Raw genomic sequence first — 21,623 nt, 5'->3', positions numbered from 1 at the left:
TTTATCCAGATGGTAATCACAAGGATCCTTAAAATCACAATGGAATCACAAGGATCCTTGAAAGATGGAAGAGGGAGGCAGAAAGTCCAAGTCAAATTCAAAGAGAGATTTGAAGATGTTACATTGATGACTTTAAAGATGGAAGAAGGGGGCGCTAGCCAAGAAATACAGGCAGCTTCTAGAAGCTGGAAAAGGCAAGAAATAGATTCTCCCCTAGAACCTCCACCAGGAATACAGCACTACCAACACCTTGATTTTAGCCCAGGAGGACCCATTTCAGACTTCTTACCTCTAGAACTCTAAGATAGTAAATTTGTGTTGAGCTACTAAATGTGTGTAATTTGTTTCAGCTGCAATAGGAAACTAACATAGTCACCTTGCATTAGTAAACAGTGGAGCCTGGGTTCGAACTCGGGTGTGTCCGACTCCAAATTTCATCCTTGTGCTTATACTGTCATGGAATAAATTATGTCCCTCTCCTCAGCCCTCAAAAAATAATAATAATGTTGAAGTCCTAATCCCCAGTATCTGTAAATATGACCTAAGGTCTTTGCAGATGATCAAGTTAAGATGAGATCATTAGGGTGGGTCCTAATCCAATATGGTTGGTGTCCTTATAAAAAGGAGAAATTTGGACACAGACGTGCATGGAGGGGAGATGATGTGAAGAGACATAGGGAGAAGATGGCCGTCTACAAGCCAAGGAATGCCTGAGACAACCAAAAGCTAGGAGAGATGCCTGGAACAGATCCTCGTGCCTTCAGAGGGAGCATGGCCCTGCCAACAACTTGATTTTGAACTTCTGGCCTTCAGAACTAAGAGACAATAGAATTGGGTTGTTTTAAGCCATCCAGTTTGTGGTACTTTGTTATAGAAGCCCTAGGGAACTAATACACCCACTGTTCAAAGCAGCCTCATTGCCCTTGAGTCTTGGGTAGACACACTCTCCACATCTAACATTAAGGAGGCTATTAATAATAAATTGGAAACAAGACCACCTTACATTTGCACATGAGTTTTTATTTTATAGAACACTTTTCACCAAGATTAACTTATCTGATCATACCACCATCACGTAAGCGAGGCAAGGATTACGTCTCCAAGGTGGCTCTATGGTAGAAGCATGAATGCAGTGGGTTCATATACCGGCTTTAGACTGCCTGTGTCCAAATCCTGCCCAGGACTGACTTGGGAAAGTCACCAACCTTCGCTGTTCCTCAGTTTCCTCATCTGTATGATAGGAATAATAATAATCGTTCCTGCCTCATAAGGTTCTTGAGATGGTTAACACATGTGAAGTTCTTCACCTAGCCCATAACAAACCCCCCAAAAAACCCATTTTACAGGCAGGGAAACTGAAGCTCAGAGAAGTTAAGTGATTTACCAAAGGACATATGGCTCCTAAGTCACAAAACCAGGACTAAACTCCAAGTCTTCTCAATTCTAGAACAGAACTATTTGCACTGTAATATCCTGCCTCTGTATTACCTTTCATTTTCATTATTGTTTAGTGTTCTGGGTTTGAATCAATCTGAACCTTTCTGTCCTTTAAGCAATTCTAAATTTAATTCCTCTTCCCATGCCCACCCCAGCCAGTCAATAAAGATTACAGTTTCTATAAACCATAAAATCTTCTTGTCCAAAGTCTTTTTATGAGATCCTCTATCCCAAGAAGTAAGTCATCTTATTGCCCCACAGCAAAGCAGTTCTCTTAAGATAATACCTTCACAAAATAAAACACGAAGGACACAAAAAGATGGAAGACACAGCAGGCCCCCCACTAGCCACCAAACTGCTCCCTCCCCCAAACCCTCCATGTTTGGTTTCTGGGTCATCTTTGCTCACTGAGACAGACCCTCATAACCTACAAGTTCTTCCAATGTTTGTAAATAAACTCAGCCAAGTGCAGATTGAAAAGCTGCCTTGGGACCCTACTTCCAGCTTATTCTATTTTGTGCATTTGTCCAACCATCTCGGAAAGTACTTCTCCTTAAAATCATGGGATGCAGAATGAAAAACCCATCAGGATTTAATGACCATATTTCAGCATCTTACTGCTTAAAAGAACCTGGCTTTTTCAGCGCTTCAGCAATCATGCAAACTGGAAGATCAAAAAGGTAGAGCAAGAGTTTGATTTTTTTTAGCCACAAACCATCTATCAAAGTTAAACTATTGATAGGGAGATGAGAGAAGGAATGAAGAGCCGTGAATGAGGAGGCTTGGAGAATATTAAAAAGGACAATCTCTCAGTCTCATAAAATACAATTAACTGAATTTCATCAAGGCTTCTATAAAAAATATACAAAGAATCAATATTAGGCATAAAACCCAAAAGTGGATTGTTATCTCTAAACCAGAGAAAACATTTCATTAGGCTGAAGGATTTTATACTCCCATTGGGAAAATTGCTTTTTCCTAACACCCCTCCTTTGCTTACTGCAGAAACTCAATTGAAAAGTCAGTCATCAAAATCACTTAGCAAATGTCAAAAGGTGCTACCACTTTCTAAATATATTTGTTTCTTTATGGAAAATTCAGGCCCCAGAAACCCTGGCGCCTTTCTTTCCTCCGGACTCACGCTCTTCCAATGTTCTGCTGTTTTTACTTTTTCGCAGTTTTCTTTTTCTGTTTGTCTGCTTGCGTTTGTTGCTGTTGGAAACAGAAAGCCCATTTTATAAGGTTACGGGCAACAGCTTTTCCCTTTAACATTTCAATGTTCTTTAACAGCCACTGCACCGGTGAGACCTCCCGTTGCCAGTGTTATAAATGAACATCGCTCTCAAGTCCCACTCACTGTAGCAAGGAAGGCCTTTTCCAGGCTAATCGCATGAGGTACAGGCTTTTCACATTTCATCTTTGGAAAGGCCTGTTCCTTAATTTACACTCTGCCCAGTAACAATGCTGGTTTGGTTTATGATCCTGCCGACCACACACCGACAAGGCGCACCCTCTCCTTCCAACATGCACTAAAACACAAGCGGAGCAGATGCGCACAGAAGTCCCCACAAGCAGAATCTGAAGATCAGGTACACGCACACAGTCAAAGCAGTTGCTCAGAGAATCATCTGAAGACCTCAAGTTATAAATGATTGAACCGGAAAGAGCATGATATAAGACTACTATGCCTGGGTACCAATGGCCAGCCTTCCAGTAAATAGTAGCCATAGTAAAATAGCAATTTCCTGGGTACCTCCAATGTGCACTTAACATTTTTTATCATTCTGCTTCTCAACTCCCTCTTTACTGGCTAGCTACGGGAGCTGGGGCAGATCGCTGCATTTTCTGAGCATAAGGTTGTGAAATTCACATGTAATGTATTTGAACACGCTTTATCAACCGTCAAGTGCTTTAAAAAGGAAAGAATTATTTTGCTTAGCACAAGGACTTGTTCTGTTTGTTGACCAGTCCGTGTGTGTATTCATTTATTTAGCTAGCTAAATTAACCAGACTGTCCACATATTTCTAACTTACTTTGTCTTGGCTGCGTGGATGTGTCCTGAAGATGACAGATGGTGACAATAGCAGACAGCTGCAGCCCGGGCCTGGTCCCCAATGAATGCATCTGGCGTCAGTCTTCTCCTAATAATCCCTAAATTCGGAAAACCACCCAGCTATTTCCGAAAGAACTTTCCATAAGCAACAGAATAAGTATCTAAATCTTAAAAGGACTTGTAAAAAAGAATTTACTCTGTACTAAAGTATGTGCTTTACATACATGTCATGGTATAGTCCACTAGAGTGTAACTTCCATGAAAATCTTGTTCTGCGTTGCCAACAGCTCACACACAGCATGGCACTCAGTAAAAACATGATGATTTAACATATTGCATCCATGCAATATCAAAAATTAGGATGTAGTTAATATTAAATCATAGTAGAAAAAAGAGGCAATCGACTACATCATAAAACTGAGTGAAAATCATAATAGACCAGTAATTAACAGGATCACAGCTACATGGCTAATGCTGTAGGCTAAAGCCATTTAATAAATAAACATTCCCTGCCCTTTGAAGAATGTAGTTTTAGCCAGGCAAAAGCTGAGATTAGCCAAGCAAAGGTGGTAGTAGCCAGCAAAGGACTTTTAGCCATAACATTAAACTTGCTTAAATCCCACATAAGTAATGAAAGTAAGAATTACATAGTAAGAATACCAATATGATTCTTTACACAATAATAGTAAGAATTGTATATTGGTTATCTGTATCTATACTCTATAGCTTAGAATACTTTAATAGCAGATTCATATTTATAAAATCTTTTGAATTCCAACCTCTGTTCAGTATAAAAAAATCCCCTTTTCTATGCCAAAGCCAATATAGTGTTTTAACCATAGTCATGCTGCCATCTCGTGGACATTCCTTAGAACTGAGGTTCTTCTGTCTCCTGAAAATTGTTAATAAAGGATTCGAAGTCAGAAAGTTCACGTCAGACACATATTTTTCTTTAGGAGACTAATTTTTGGAATACCTCTATAGATTTCTCTGAGTATATACCAGAGTATTTTTACACCATCCCTTTATCCTATCTTAGTAGAAAGATATTTTCAAATGTATCAGTCACACTCAGTGAGCCAGAATAGAATTTCTGTTTATCTGCTTTTGTCTAAAACTGGGAAGCTTCTCACAAGAGAAAACTTGTTCCGCTGGAAAGAAGCGCCATCGGCCTGGCAATAGCCTGCCTTTTGTTTAGCTCCGCGTGTGTCTTTGAGGAACCAGACTTCAAACAGAAATACTGACAGATCGCTTCCTTTTTTTTTCTTTTTGATGTTGTTCTTAGACATATATGAACACTGTTCTCTGACAAACACGCAATATTTGCAAAGGGACATTTCACTTTAGCCCCTTCGCAAGCGTTGCTGCAGTATTGAGGTGGCACCAAGGAGGACAGGGGATGTGAAGGAGAAAGCAGAGAGTCTGAGCTCCTTGCTCTGCTGTGGGGTCTGAATGAGTCATTTCCTATCTCTGAGCCTAGTTTTCCTCCTGCCAAATCAGCAGTGTCATTAGATGATGCGTAAAGTACCTTCTCCCTCAAAGGCACATCCAGATATATCTATATACGTGAGTTTAACCACCCTCTGAGCAAGGTGAGCACTATGCTGGGATTACCAACGTAAAGACAATTGCAAGATCTCCCCCATCTCACCGTCCTCAGTTGATATCAGGCCCTCATTGTGATCTGGAAAGACTCAGAAAGAAGAGTTGCTTGTTCAGTGGGTAGAAATGACATGTGGGATTCACAATTGTTTCTGAGCCTTCCGTTCACTATAGGACATGGATCGTAACTTTAGGGCACATTGGATTCATCTGGGGAGATTTAACAATACCTAAGTCTAGGCTCTAGCCAGGTTTAATTGATATGAGGAGCTTCTGGGACCTTGGGGCAGTCTTAAAGCTCTCCAGGTAATTGTAATTTGCAATAATGCTTGAGACCCACTGCTCTAGAGAAAATAAAACATAGGGCCCTCGGATAATGTATCTTTCCAGGAAAGGGCAGGAGACCAAGGCGCCTATACTCAGTTACCTCATTCCTCGTCATCCCTCACCCTGAGAACTATGGCCCACTCTCTGGCTTCCTTTAAGCCCCTCTCCTCACAGTGGTGAATTTCAGACCCTGCTGCCTGGTTCCTTAATGTATATGCTTGTACCGTGAGAACTCATTCTTTGCCAAAGAAGATAAATAAAAGCTAAAGGGAATATTAAATTCTCCTTGCTCAAGGCTTTTTAAGGACCATAGATATGTTAAGGAGAAAGAGGAATTTAGAGATCATCTATTCCAATTCCTTGATTTGACAGGCAAAGATGTAAACCAGGTAAGATGGAGAGCTAGATATGGGTTACACACCCTTGATATTGGCTGGTCTCCTTGCTCCCACTTTTATGTACATTACACCATTAACTCTTCATACAACCTGAAAAGGTGGTCATTTCACAATTTTGTTGACTTCTACAGACTAAGCCAACATAGGTAACTTTGGATCCAGACTTGAACCTAGTCCACTCCGGCTCCTATACCATGCCAAGTCCTGGTCCCAGAGTTCACAGATGGCCAAGACAGACCCGAAGCCTCAGTCCTCCCTCCACAAGGCCTCGGCTGCCTCCTACTGTCCATTTGACCAACCTAGATTATTACTTTATAAAGCAGTTCATCTGCTAGCTCTCGTTAGAAACCGACTTGAGAAAAACCTTGACTTTTCTCTTCCCCCAAATTTCTACATCTTATTTCCCAAGCCAAAATAAAATTATAATCTGACAACAGGACAGAATTTGTAAACTGAGATAATGTAGGAAAAATCTAGACAGTGGTTTTTCTCTAGTGGCTTCATATGCACAAATGTTTTCTGTGTGTATTTGCTGTGCACATGCAAGAAAATGTGTGAACTTTACAGTAAGGTACAGAGAAAATAGAACCCCCCTATTTTGACCTCCCAGAAATAATCACCATCTTTGTTTTGATATTTTTATGCATTTATTTCCAGTTGCTTTTTATGAATACTTTATTTTCTTTGCAAAGCTGGAAACATAATGTAAGTACTATTTTATATACTGCCTTTTAAAGCAGTTTCCCCTGTCATTAAACAGTCTTTGCAAACATGTTTTTCTCAAAGGCGTCAATTCCACAATATGGGTATGCATAATTTCTTTTTCTATTCTGCTATCATTGGACATTCAAGTAATTTCCAATTTTTTTCACTATTATAAAGAGCCCGGTAATTAACATCCTTATGCACATATATTTGTACCCATAGCTTTATTTATAAACATATGTAAATATATAAGAACACATAATATTTATAAATAAAATATTTATATTCTTTTACATATTACCTATTATATATAAAATAACATATATAATATACAAATATTTAAATATATAAATATTTACATATGTATGTATTTGCCAGCAATAAGCCAAAAATGCTGTCTTTTTATTATTTTAATTAACCTATACATTTTCATAATATTTCATATGAACTAGAGCAATGCAAATATGAAATAGTAATCATCAAAACAATTTGGTTGGCTTGGTCATTGCTTGGGAATGGCAGCTCAGATGGCTTCTCTTACCACAAACTGCTGGAAAGTCCATTCTCTGCAGATCCTTCAGGCTTTTCAGAGGTCCTCAAAGGTAGAACTGTTGTACAAGCACACAATGAGTTGCTATGTTCTTAGAGGCGTCACACTCAGGGAAACACTCCTGGGAATGCGATCAGCTGCTGCTGAGCGCTGGCCGCCATTTTATCTCTGTTTGCTGTGCAGCGTCCCAATGTACTCAGCAGGACAAACAAGCTTTTGGTTTTACCTGTAATGCAGAACTGGCCCTTTTCTGGTCTAAGGCTGTTAACCGGAGTCCCAGAGGCCCCCAGATGGGTGCCCTGTAGGGTCCCCAGCTCTGGCTCAGGGAAGTCCTGAGGAGCTGGACACGCCCCCACAAGGTGCCAGCTGTTGACCTGGGCAACTTACACCACCTCTCTATGCCTTAGTTTCTCCATCCCTTTATCTGGGATATTACTGACTTTATAGAGCAAATAGTACTTTATAGGATTAAATGAGGTCACAGTTAGAAAGTAGCAGAAGCAGAGGTTGCCTCCAAGATGCTAACTCTCTCTTCTCTCTGCTGGAAGGGACTTCTGCCTCTTTTGTTGCATCCTTCCCTTCCCTGCTGAACTGATCCAGAAAGCAGCCTCCGGGTTCCCTCTGCCTGTCTCCATGCAGCCTGAGTCAGCCTTGGATAGCCAGCCCGGTGGTATCCTCTCCTTTGGGACCCCTCCACCCCACCCCCACTGCTGCTGGTTCTCCAGGAGCACGTGGGAGCCCCAGTCCTCCATCCCCAAACAAACAAGAATTGAGGTTGCAATTCCTCTTCCCAGCCCCAAGCAAAAGGACCCAACTCTTCCAATTCTCCAAATCTAGAATCCCCTGACTCCTTCTACAAGAGATATTCAACCCTGCAATGTGTATAAAAGCCAGAAGCAATCAAAATGACTAAAAATGGGGACTGTTAAATTAGGGTCCACAAGCTCAACTGAATGTTATATGATCGCTAAGAATGACAATTATGGAGACCATATAAAAAGTGTTTACAGTACATTTTGTGAACATGCAGACTATAGAATAATGCTACAAATACTGACTACATGATGTCAAAATGTGCCTACACGTGGGCAAGGGAATCCAGAAAGAGGAGAATTTCTGTTTTGTTAGAATACAAGGATTATGAGTGAATTATTTTAATGTTTTAAAACTTCCTGTCCATTGTTATAATGTGTTCTTATAACAAATAAAATTCAGCCTCACAGGCAGGAAGAGCAGAATTTATTTAAAATTTCCATCTCAAATGGTTAAAATAAATAGAAGTTCTGACTCTAAAAATAATAGAGTTCAGTAAAATACTACAAGTTTATAATAATCATAGCTATCACTTGTGGAGGACTTAGTATTTGCCAGGCTCGAGCTAAGTACTTTGCATGCATTATCTCATCTAACCTGAATAGCCATAGTCATAGGATTAATTATCCTAGTTTTACACATAAGGAATCTGCAGCCCAAAGAAGAGAAGTGTTATGCCCAAAATCAGAGAACAAGAGGCAGAGGTGAGGGAGGTCTGTTTGCCTTTCAAAACCCAACATGGAGGGTTTTTCACTTACATGGCATAATTCATTCCTAACACAGCCAAGCACGTGGGGAGTATTAGCAACTTAAAAGTTTGGTGAAGTTTTCTGCCTCGTTTAGCAGTGCAAGCAAGCCCAGATACTTCATTTGGGTAATTTGTGTTGGTGGAAAATGCTTAAAAGCAGATTACACGTTTCACTTTGCATATCTCTAGAATGCACTTAATAGGCTCCAGGTAAACTATGTGATACTTATGAAAATGGACTTTTATTGCATCCTAAATAGCTGTGGTAGCTTCACTGTGAATTTTAAATTTGCACTGCCTTTATTTTCACTCTGAAAACACAATTTATATGATTCCTTGCTAATACATTTCTTATCTGACTAATATTTGATGACTCCAGCCCAGCAGCTGACATATACTAATGATGCCGTATGGTACAGTGGGGTGGGGAAGGGGTAGCGTCAACCCCCTCTAATGAGTACTTTGGATGTTATAGGTTAACTCACGTCTGCAAAGCCATTTAAGACTTCAGGAAAACGCTGTGTTTGTGTTTTGTCATTTGGCCATTCAGAAACTTGCATGAAAATGTCATTCATCTTACACAACTGGTGTCCTAAAAGATCTATGTAAACCAGGTTGGCTTCATTGAATTATATATTTAAGTCTCTGAATAAAAATCCTATTGAAAGGACCCTACATCCCAAGCCACTGCAGATAATCACAGCCTCACCCCTAACAATTTTGTCGGCTAAAATTAGGTTAACGTGCCTCCAATACAAGAGATGGAAAGTTGTCTTAAGATGACAAACTAGAGAGGAAGACAAAGGCAGAGGCACAATCCAGATGATTTGTTTTGTTGAGAGTGGAGGGCAGTTATGGTCAGATTGTAAATCTGTTAGCCTCAGGCCTTAATATTTCTCCAGGAGTTAACAGAGCCTCCACAGCACATCCAGAACACATCACTGGCATCAGCAAGCCCCCTATAATCTCGACAAGATTGGCTGTAACTCCCATTTGATTTCAACCATCCACAAGATTTCTAGCTATTCACGCCTTTCCACCACCTCTGTTTAGAGTCCTGCTTCTGCTGAATTCACTGCATTTCTGTATTATCTCTTCATCCAACCCCTATTCACGGCAGCAACCCTTTTGGGGGAATCTTGATTTCTTCCATCTACACAAACCACTCTTTCTCTCTGTCTTTGTCTTTCTCTTTTTCTCTCTCTCTCTCTCACACACACACACACACACACACTCACACAAGAACACCACTTAGAAAAGGCGTACACTTGTGTGCACCACACACTTGAATAAAGATTTCAGCAAACTGGGAGAGGCGGGAGAATTACATTTCTAAAATGCAACCCCTTCGAAGTGAGCACTCGTCATCTCTGTGCATAAAATTCCTTTGGGCTCCTCACCAACAGGGGCGCTGTAATGGTTAATTTTATGTGTCAACAGAATTGGGCCACCAGGTGCACAGATATTTAATGAAACATTATTCTCAGCCTGACTGAGCTGGCACATTGGTCTTCTCCTGCCTTTGGTGCTCCTGATTCTTGGGCCTTCAGATCTGGCCTGGAATCTATACCATCGGCTCTCCGGCTCTCAGCCGTCGAACTCCACCACCAACATATTTGGGTCTCCGGCTTGTAGACAGCAGATTGTGAGATTTCTCAGCCTCCATAATTCCATGAGCCAATTCCTCATAATAAATCTCTTGATATAGATATAGATATACACATATATGTACACATATAGATAGATAGATAGATAGATAGATAGATAGATAGATAGATAGATATAGATATAGATATAGATATAGATATCCTATTGGTTCTGTTTCTCTGAAGAGCCCTGACTAATAGAATGGAGGCACTTCACACTTCACTGGCCTCTGGCCCCTCTCCAACACCTTCCTCTCTTCTCCTCCCCAAATCCTAATATCTTGTGCATAGCACTTTTGAAATTCCTTTGGTTGTCTTGACTCCTGAAGGCCTTCAGTGCTCCCCTTTCCATCCCCAAATGACTTGTCAAGATACTTTCCTAAAATAGGTCTCTTCCTGGGACTATTTCTGGTAGCAGATGATAAACTAATACATTTTTCTACCACCTCCATGCTTCTTTCTCCCCTGCCTATTTTTTTCATGAATCACTACCTGGCAGCCAGTACAATAAACAAATACCATAACCTGGATTTGATAAATCCCGGGTTTGATAAAAAAACAAAAAGAAGCATTAAATAATTTTAAAACCATTCCATCATTATGGGTATCCCACTAATCTAAAGGACTTTCCTGGCCTCAGCTGTGTTAAACACAGGGTGTACCTGTGTAGCCCTTGGCTTGGGATCCATCCAGAGGCCCCATCGACTCCATGGCTCTCAGCTCTATTCAGGGACAGCTGGTCATCCATCAACCAGAAGATTTGAAGCCTAGAAGACAGATGTTCACTAATCCAAGAAGACTGTTGGGGGGGGAGGTGCCAAGTGCATGATTCCATGTCAAAACAGAGGCCCGCCCAAGATTCCGCTTAGTGGAAACTAAAGAAAGCCATGCCAAGCAGGAGAGATTTCAAGATAATTCAATAGGAGTGGGCATGGGGGGACAGCTGGAGTGTCGCTTTCAAACCTCAGTCCATCATGCCAAACACCCAAATTGAACAGAGTAGGAGAAATTAGAACAAAGCCATGAGCAGGTGCGACTCAGAGTGCCAAGTGTCATCTTTGCTATGAGGAAAAAAGAAGAGAGGAAGGAGGATACCAATTTCCTGGATCCATGACCTGAAACATGGGGCCAAGTCTAGGTCAAAGACACTTAAGATGATGCACAAAAAAGCCTGCCACCTCCATTACCACCATTTCTGCATTGGTCTGTCTCCTTTGGCCAGCGTCCTCAGGCCCTCAGGCCATTCTCTCTCACCTCTCTACCCACCCTCCATCTCACCCCACACCTGCCCTTACACACACACACACACACACACACTCCCACCCACTCATGAAAGATCATTCCTGGTGCTTTTGCCCGCTTGTGAAATCCAGAATGTTTCCCCCGCCTCTCAGGGTTAGCTGCATTGTTACCCTGTGAGAGGAAAACTGCCATCTTGGTGAGGAGATTCCATCCTGCCCCAGGGAACAGGGAAAGCAGGGTGAGGGGTATACGATGTGCCTGTATTTTTGTCAGAAAATTTTCTTATTTGTTCCAGAAATAGTTCTCTGACTCTGCTGGCTTCTCTTTCCAGTACAAAGGGAGCAGCTTAGCCAAGGATTATGAGCAATTTGGGAGGTACAACTTCCCTGCCAAGTTGCCAAGTCACAAAGAAAATGCAACTTGTCTGGCAATAAAGGGATCAGGAAAGAGTGATGTCCTGGGAGTTCGCTGAAAGCAGTAGCAAGGAACCACAGAGGGAAAGGAAATGCATGGTCCAAGAGGAAGTGCAAAGAGCTCTCCTGGGGAGCTGTTGCGTGTAATCACAGGAAGCCTCGAGTGCAGGGTTTGAGAAGAGACATACTCAGCCTGCATCCTGGTTGCCCCACCAGCAGCATCAGGCTCACAGATCACACTCTCCGCCCTGAGCCCACTCTCCCTTGTCTCTCTCCTACCATGCTGTCTGCTCCTTCTCAGTCTTCTCAGCTGGTGCCTCCTTCTCCCTGGTCTCCTCTCCCTGACCTCCAAACCCTGCAACATCCCAGGGCTCAATCCTTGGACGTCTCTTCTACATCAGTTCTTACTCCCTAGCTATCTTATCCATACTGCAAGGACCATCCACAGGCTGATGACTCTCAAATTTGTAAGACCAGACACTTCCCCTTAATCCCAGATGCATATATCCAACTGCCTACTCAAGATCTTTACTTGGGTGTCTGATAGGCACCCAAAACTTAACATTTCCCAACCAAAACTCTTGGTCTTCTGCCCAAATCCTGCTCGTCCTTCTCTCCTGTTCATCTCAGTAGAGGGAAAATCCATCCTTTCAACTGCTCAGACTAAAATCTTAAATCATCTTTGAATTTCCCTCTTTCTCATAAACTTTTTATCTAGACCATCAGAAAAACCTATTGGTTTTATCTTCTAAATCTATCTAGAATCTAACCACCTCTTACCATCTCTTCACTCCCACCTTGGTATCAACCACCATCCCTATGCATCTGGACCATTGCAATAACCTCCCAAATGGTCTTCTGTTTCCATCCTTTCTGCACGTGCTCCACACAGCAGCCACATCTTCTGGGAGTCAGATCAAACCATTTCCCTGTTCAAACCTTCCAAGGATGTCCAATCTCACTCAGCATAAATTCCTATATCATCTGTCCCCTGCTATTCACCATGCCTTATTTTTATTCTTAGCACCTAGTCATAAGCACCATATTATATATCTGTTTTATTGTCTAGAACAGGAGTCATCAAACTACAACACCCAGGCCAGCCACCTGTTTTGTAAATAAAAAAGGAAGACAGCCATGTCCATTCATTTATATCTTGTCTATGGCTGATTTAGTGCTAAAATGGCAGAGCTGAGTAGTTATAAACAGAGACCTATGGCCCACTAAGTCTAAAATATTTACTATCTGACCATTTACAGAAAAAATTTGCTGATCCCTGCTATAAGAATGTAAACTTCATGGAAACAAGGACTTTGTAATATTCAATAAATGCTTGTTAAATAAATAATAAACAAATATAAGTGCAAAGTAGTGACTGGATTTCTAACAAAGATATCAGAATGTGACATCCAAATGAATGTTGTTCTGCAAAAGACAATAATTGTAATAATAAGGAAATGGGGGTAGATCTCACCGAAATAGATCCAAAACTTTCTGATGCTGCAACTGGTTTTTGCCTTCTAAGTGAGAAGTCTTGAATTTACTTTCAGAGAAGACTATATTTTGGTTTAGGAAAATATGTATTAGTAGGTTCCCACCTGCTGCCCCTGGGGAAGACCTGTATGCAGTGGAGTAACCTGAATGTTGATGTTCCAGACTGTTTCATTTAATAATGCAAATAGTCGTGTCTTTCAGCAGAGGTATGGGCTTTAGATTAAAGGAAGGCAAAAACAAACTAACAACTCTTCTCTTTAGATGCTGAGGGCGGCTTGTCCTGGACCCTGAGGGAGGGAGATGCCTGGGGCCTTCCCAGTGCTGGATCGGTTGCTGCCCCATGTTGCATGGTGGCTGGCCAGAAGGCAGGCAGGGAAGTGGCCCTGAAAGGGACTGCCTGAGGACAGGTTTGGGCCCAGTAGTCTGTGGGTTCTGACACTAATGGTGGTTTTAAGTTATTCTCTATGGTTTCTGGGCCTCTTATGTGCTCCTGGGAATTAGAGAAAGAGTTGGCCCAGGCTAACATGGAAGAGTGAAGAGGAGAGGGCAGCCCATGCTCCCCTGAAGCCAGAATGGGGGTGCTAGAGAGGGACATCAACACAGGGAGCTGTGCACACTGGAGGGCCCCCTCTGAGGGGTCCCCAGGAGCTGGGGCAGGAGTGTGGGCACACCACGGGGGTGCGGGAGAACAACAGAGAAAGCTGGGTACAGTTCTCCTGAGCACTGTGAGAGACAGCCCCTCAGACAACTCCCAGAATTCCCCCGGGGAAGGGACTCCTACGATCAAGACAGTGCAGAAAATTACAACGTCGACACTTAAAAAGGAAACGTGACCTTATTTTGGATCAAAGCCTAGTGAGACCAAGACATTTAGCTTACAATAAAATTAGCAATTTAAAGAACATTATTTTAAAGACCACCATTGAGTGTTCATGTACTCATTCATTTAATAAATATGGATTGAGTGCCTGCCATGTGCCCATCCTTGGGCTGGTAATGGAGATAGAATGGTGACCCCAACAGACATCGCTGTGTTCTCAGAAGTTTATGATCTACTGGAGGAGGCAGACAATAAACAGAAATTAAATAAACATTTATGCACTTGTTATAAATTCAACAAAGGATAAGCACAGGGAGGGAGACACAATGAAAGAAGAAAGAAAGGAAGGCAGGAAGGAAGGGAAGGAGGGAGGGAGGGAGCGAAGGAAAGAAGGAAGGGTTTTCCAGTTTCCGTGAACTCCTAAGTTCATGCAACCCATTATGATTTTCTCGTCTAAGGGAAGTGCCTTATTCATAGCTGGTTGGCTGGGTAACTCACTCTTACACTCCCAGTGAATCTCCTTCCTTTGGTCACGAAAAGGACCCTGCTCATTGCAGGCCCACAAGGCCTGTTCCACACAATCGCTACACCACGCACCTACAGTAAGGAGAGAGCTTCCTCTTCACAACCTCCTTCACCAGACCAGATGACTTCCAGGTGACTTTCTAAAAATGGTAAGAGGACCCAGCCTCTCGGCAGCCTCTGGTGTATAGTTCTACGGACTCATTAGTTTTTTACAAATGTACCCAAAGAAGCTGGTTCACGGGTGGTCCCGCTCATTGGTGATGCAAACATGGAATGGTCTTATTTTCCCCAGTAACCACCTCGTCCAAAAGAATCTGGTCTGCAAACAGCTCCCTGCTGGAGAGAGGGGATTTTAGTAACATCTCGACCCAGTTCCATCACTTTTTGGTCTCTGTCGATTATTAGAATAGTGTAATTCCAGTTCTTGAAGACCATTCTTCTTTTCAACTCTTCAAACTCCTATTTGATTCAGAACACTCCCCGCAGGCAGTGCGGTGTCCTGAGGCTCCCCCATGCTCTCTCTGTCTCTCTTTCCAGTTTCTACTGTTGTGGCTTTGGGGCAGGAAGACAGAGAGGTGGCCCAGGCACCCACCTACTGAGCTGCAAAGCGCCAGCCCCTTTCTGTTGGTGGCCTCTGTTTCTCTGTCTACCCTTGACTGGACAGCAGTCCCCTCCGGGGGACAGAGCTTCAAAAAGGACTCTCCAGAGCACATTTGTGGATTCTTGGGAAGGAGAATGGTCATCAGGGCCCCCTCCCACAGGAAGTCCTCCTGGGTCTGTCCTTTACCCACCTCCCTCAGCACCCCTAGGGGAGATCCTCAGGGACCCCTCTCCTAGCCGTCAACTCTCTTGTGGGGAAACCTGTAAGGCAGCCAGCCACCCCTTCTGGGGCATGCCCTAGAGCCACAGGAGGCTCATCTGTCTCCACCATGTCCACGGAGGTAGTGCAGGCAGCTTCACCAGGGCTGCCTCTGGGTGCCCCCTTCTCCCTCCAGTCCCTGTCTCCAGACTCCAGCAGCATGGGAGCTTGGGTGGAGGAGACACAGTGACCACCAGTTCCCATGCTAGTGGAAAGAGCATTGGTTTAGGCTCCCTCCATGGATTTGGGAGGCTCATATCCCTTATTTTGGAGAGGAGAGAAAAAGGAATGCGCACACACACACACACACACACACACACACACATACCCCAAGAGGCTACTTCTCTCCCCTGCCCCCAGCCCTCTTGCATCAGGGGAGAGTTGGAGCAACGGAGATGGGGCTAGTTCTCTAGCTGGTGTCTCTCAGAAAGCCCTGCAGAGAGGGGTTGGGCCCAGCTCCTAGCAGTTCTCTGAACTCGGGACGTGGGTCCTTAGTATCCTTGGGTCTCAGCTGTGGGATTTGCAAGCGATTCTAGAGAGAGATGACCGCACTCCACACCAGACACCAGCCTGTTACCCCACTACAGCTCACGACCAAACTGCGTGAGAGCATCAAAATTCAAAAATATCGCACTGAAAGGAAGGGGAAAGCCCAAGGGAGGACCCTCTGGGTCCCTGGTTGGAGTTCTCAAAGCTCTGGGACATCTCAGCTGGTCAAAGAGGACAACTCATCAGTCAGCAGCTGAGCCACATGCTCACTGACAACTACCAGAGCAGGAAGGGAAGGTCATCTTAGTCTGCACCAGCAGGGGCTCCAGACCTGGGGGGCCTTGGCTCCCTGTCCTCGGAACCAGGCACACTGTGCATTCAACATTTGTCGAATCCTGGAGTAGGACGGGTGCTTGGGAATCAGAGATGGATGGCATCCCTCCCCCTTGAATGACTGTCAGTCTAATGGAGGAGATGGGTCTGAAGACAAGCCCCCCAACCACAGAGGAAGGAGCAGTGACAGGAGAGGGCAGTTCCCAAGAGAACCAGGACATCTTCCCAGACGCATGGCACTTGTCCTGATTTTTGAAGCATAACTAGATCAAAAGGAAAATGTTAGAGAGAGAAGAGGAGAAACTATATCACCTTTTCAAACAAGACTGTAAAGAGGGGAGTGTGTCTGCTTTATCGTTTACACCCCTGGTACCTAAGAACTCCTGAAATCGCCTATCATAGACAGTAAATAAATACCACTTTCCAAAATGTGTCCACGACAGTAACCTTTATCTAGTTGAAGGGCTTTGAATATAAGAGTTAGAATCAGATTTCTCAGAGTTGATTCTGATCTAGAATTAGAATCAACTGGTCGAAGTTCTAGAAAGGCATATTTGGGGCTCAAAACAACTAAATTCTAATGATTATAACTCTCCTACAATGAAGACATCTCTCCAGATGGGTAGGGACACCTGTGGCTAGAGAGGTCAGGTAGAAGCTAAGTCATCACCAGTTACTGCTGCAGAAGTGGGGGTCCCCTCTCATCCAGCCTCCCAAGCACCTTCCAAATAACTCAGGGATTTGTTAATTCTATTTTGAAGAGGGTACAACTCATTTCGATGCCTCATTTCCAACGTGTTTATTAAACGATAATCTCCAGAGTCCACAGGTCATCAGAACAGGACAAAGCTGCCATTTATGAAAAGGGCTTATATGCCAAATCATTCAATAGTTGTCTGAACCTATGGTCAAAGGACGAGAATTCTTGCTCTGGGACTTTGGGGACAGAAGAAAGAGGGTTGCGTCAAAAATATAAAAATTATAAGCTTCTTATTTTTATGCCCCTAACGATAAAGAGAGGCACTTTCTTCCCTCAAAACTAGTTTTTTTAACTTTCCATTGTGGTTGCCATGGTGATCTGAGCTGGTGCCTGACTCCTGCCAGGAGACCCCGGCTTGCTGCTGTGGTCCAGTGTGTTTCCATCATGGGAGACACTCCCAGCTTCTCTTCAGGGACCTTGGGGCCCCATCCGCCAGTAGTGGGCTGTCTTATTTCAGTCAAAATAATAAAAGAAAGGAATTTAAACCCTGGCCTTTCGTGGTTTTTTTAAATAACTTTTTAAAAACACTATATAGCACATGATAAACATACATACATATACACACACACATATACAAGACAGTGCAAGTAAAGCATCCCCACCTGGATTCCCATTCAAAGAGCGCCTCTGCTAATATCTTGAACACACTCTGGAAAATTCTATTGTTGCCTGTATCATTTATGTGTGTGTGATCACATACTGCTTTTTATATAAAGTGGATCATAATGTACTTGATCTTTTGAAACCTTAATTTACCACTTAAAATGTCATGCCATGATCATCGATCTTGAGCAACAAACATAACAACATCTAATATTCACTGAGAGCTAAAAAGGAGGCATCGTACTAACTCATTTCTCACAAAACCCCAGCCAAAAATGTTATTAGGCCTGCTTCCCTGTTATTATCTCTATTTTACAAATGGCAAAACTGATCAAGTTCCAAGATCTCAGCTGCTCACAGCTAGTAGGTGGAAGAATCGGGGTTCAAATCTGGGCACTCTGGTTCCTAAGCTTGTGCACGGAATTGCCACATGATGCCGTCCCTGAGAAATGCCTCTCTTTTTCAAAGGCAGTATGGTATTTTGTGGTGTAATTGTACCATCATTTATTTCCTCAGTCCCCACTTGATAAGCATTTAGATTGTCTGCAATACCTTGCAATTAAGAGAAATACTCTGATTCCTGGGTACGCCTCCAGTTAACTTCATGAGATAGTCTCTTTCCTGGGCAGATACTCCCCAGCAGGATTGCTAAATCAGGGGGTTGACTCTGCCCTTTACAAAGGTTTTCTGACTTTGCAGTGGCATGAGGATGCCTCTTCCCCCCGCATCCTTGACAATATAGATTTGTCATTGGTGATTTCAATTTCCCTTGCAGTTCTTAACTATAATAAAGTTGAACAGCTTTTCATTTTATTGACCTCTTGATTTTCTTCTTATGAGTTACCTGCCTTCTCCTTGGACTGTTTTTTAGATTAGAGCTTTTCCTGGCTAGTGCTCTCAGTTCTCCCTGTATACAGGCTAGGGATCATCATTACAGGCCGTAGAGTAGATTGGCCCTTCAGCACCTGCCCTAATGTTCTCCTGTTCCAGGGGAGCTAAAAACCACACTTCCCAGACTCCCTTGCAGCTAATATTTCAAATGTTATGTCAGTCTACTGCTGGGACACGTTGGCAGGGACTTGAGTAAGAAACAGTCAGCACACTGGGCACATATGGCATTCACGTTTGCAGCTGTGGGGTTACTGGGCTCAGTGAGGCTTGTAAGCCAACAGTTCCATCTGCAGCTTCCTGCTCCTTAGCTCACAGCTGTGACCCTAGGACCCAATGACCAGAAGACGAGAGGGCAGCTTCCTGGGTGAACCACAGCAGCAGTTGCCCTGGCAGGCCGGCTTCGGGATCTCCTCCTTTGGTCCTTCCAACGATTCGGTCACCACTTAATTCCTTGTGTTAAATCCCTTCCTGCTTAATGAGCCAGAGCACGTTCTGTCATCTGCAACTGAACCCTAACCACTAAATATTAAACCATGCTAAACACATCTTACCGATATTTTTCCAAGTTTGCCACTTTTCTTTTGATATTGTTTTCGCTATTACCTGCCATTTAAGTAATTTTTTGTTTGCAGTCATAGTTCAAAACTCTTTCAACCTTGTTTATAGCATCCCTGGAAAACTTTTTCCACCCCAAGTTGATAAAGGCTGTATTTTCTTTCAGTAATTTGTCATTTTTATGTGTGTATTGGGGGAGGTGGGGGGCACAAGAAATAAGACAACTGCCATAATCACATAGTCCCAGGGATTTTTAAATGTCATCTCTAGACACTTGAATGTGGACTTTATTCTTTGCTGGGGGTTGGCAAACTTTTTCTATAAAGGAAATGACAGTAAATATTTTTAGCTTTAATGGTCATGCAGTCTCTGTTGCAACTACTCAGTTCTGCCACTGCTCCATGAAAGTAGCCAAGGATGACACGTAAATGGATGGACAAGGCTGTGTGTGGCCTGCTAGCCTTGGTTTGTTGACCCTGTTCTATGTCCTCCATTTGTTTATTCCTGGGCCATTACCATGCTCATGGCACTACTGCAACTTCAAGTCCTTTCTCATTATACTTCTTTACAGATTTTTTCTGGCAATTCTTGAGTATCTATTCCTCTGGAGGAACCTTAGAACCATTGTTTCAAGTTAAGAATATTTTATGGGAATTATAATTGGAGTATAACTTAATTGATTAATAAACTTAGAGGGAATGCCATCTTTACAAAATTATCTTTTGATCTTCATTTATTCGAGATCAAGAGTTTTCTTTCTAGAAGGGGCAGGATAGGCACAGATTCTAATCTAGCAGTGTGACTTTGGGCAAGTTACTTCTCTGTGCTTTTATCTTCTCATCCATAAAATGGGAATAATAGTATGTCTCTTTAGGGTCTTGGGAGGATTAAATGATTTTCCTGGAACACAGAAAGTACCATTCACTTGGTGCTGTAAACTTCTTATTACATCTGTTAAATCATAGTGGTTATTGCTGCAGGCACCCCATTTATTTCTAACTTTAAAAACTGGTTCTAGTGTTTCACCATTGTGTTTCACCATAATGAAAATAACTCACAAAAATTTCCCTATTATGATCTATTACTATTTTACTGTTTTGTGTCTTCAGAACATTTACTGACTTTTATCAAATGCCTTTGCCACATCTATTGAAATCAATATACTTTTCCCCCTTCTTTACCCATAAAAATAGAGAATTACATGAGGAGATTTCCACTGTTGATCCATACTTGATTTATTAAAGATGAACCTCACTTGGCCACGGTACTATCCTTTTATGCTAGATTCTACTTGCTTATCCTTTATTTAGGATTCTCATAACAGTGTTCTTAGGAAAGTGTAGATTGCTCAGCTAATTGTTTTTAAGTGCTACCCTTGCCCATTATTTTATACCAATGTTGTGCTTTCTTTGTAAAGATAATTCAAAAGCTTTAGTTCTTGCTCTCTGTTCTAGAATACTTTTAAACAGCCTGAAAACCATCTGATCCTCAATAATTTAAAATTATCCAACCGGAAACTGTTTGCACCTGATGTTTTATGGCAGATGGCTCAATTTCTTCCATGATAGTTGGTCATTTTCTCTTTTATTCAGTTCCTCTGGAGTCAGTTTTATTAAAGTCTTGTCTTAGAAAAGCATTCATTGAGCCTAATTTTTCCATTTGGTAGAAGATAATCTGTTCTCAGATTTACTGGTTACAGAAAAACCATAAAAATTTTATAGTTTATACTTGTTTAGTTTTTATTATTTCTTTCTTTAGGTTTATTCATTAATTTTTAATTAAAAAGAAAAATAATCCATTGTTATATACACTTCACTTTGTGCCTTTGATAGAAGACTTCTCTCTCTGCCCTCCCCTCCCCCAATCGAATGCACAGTCTTTGATAGTCCTTAGAAATGCCAGAAGTGGGGAAAGTCAAAGAAAATCAACGGTTGCCAGAGCAGGAGACTTGTGAGGATACAAGAATGACTCTCAACCCTGACTATGCGTTTAGAATCACCTGGGATGCTCGTACAAAAAATATCCATGTCTGGTCCCCTCTCCAAACCAATTAAATCAGATCCTTTGGGGGTAGAACCAGGGCATCAGTATTTTAGGTCCCCTCAGATGATTCTAATGTGCACCCATGATTGAGAACAACGAGGCTCTAGAAATATGGAGGGAGGGAAATAACAAAATCTTAAAATGAATGTAGCCACATGGTCTCTAATCCACAGCCATCACTCAAAGACTTGAGCCCTAGAACAAGTCAGTCCCACGATCTGCTTTAGGGATTCTGTTCCAGACACAACAGCTTAGAGCTCTCTGCAGGGGTCTGACCAACAGGATCACAGCCTCACTACCTAAGACAGGTTTGTGG

The 21,623-nt window shown here is 42.5% G+C and overlaps 1 long non-coding RNA gene across 1 annotated transcript in view; it reads right to left on the bottom strand.

Annotated features, from left to right (window-relative positions):
* Positions 1-21,623, bottom strand: part of LOC147913899 (uncharacterized) — a 126,255-nt gene that overhangs the window by 98,014 nt on the left and 6,618 nt on the right. The gene's annotated exons all lie outside the window — the stretch shown is intronic.

Source organism: Ceratotherium simum, chromosome 24 (assembly GCF_057802395.1).
Source record: "Ceratotherium simum simum isolate JZ-2026a chromosome 24, ASM5780239v1, whole genome shotgun sequence".
Classification (NCBI taxonomy): Eukaryota; Metazoa; Chordata; class Mammalia; order Perissodactyla; family Rhinocerotidae; genus Ceratotherium; species Ceratotherium simum.
Note: the sequence above shows the minus strand (reverse complement) of the source record. Positions and strands in the feature narration are given on the sequence as shown.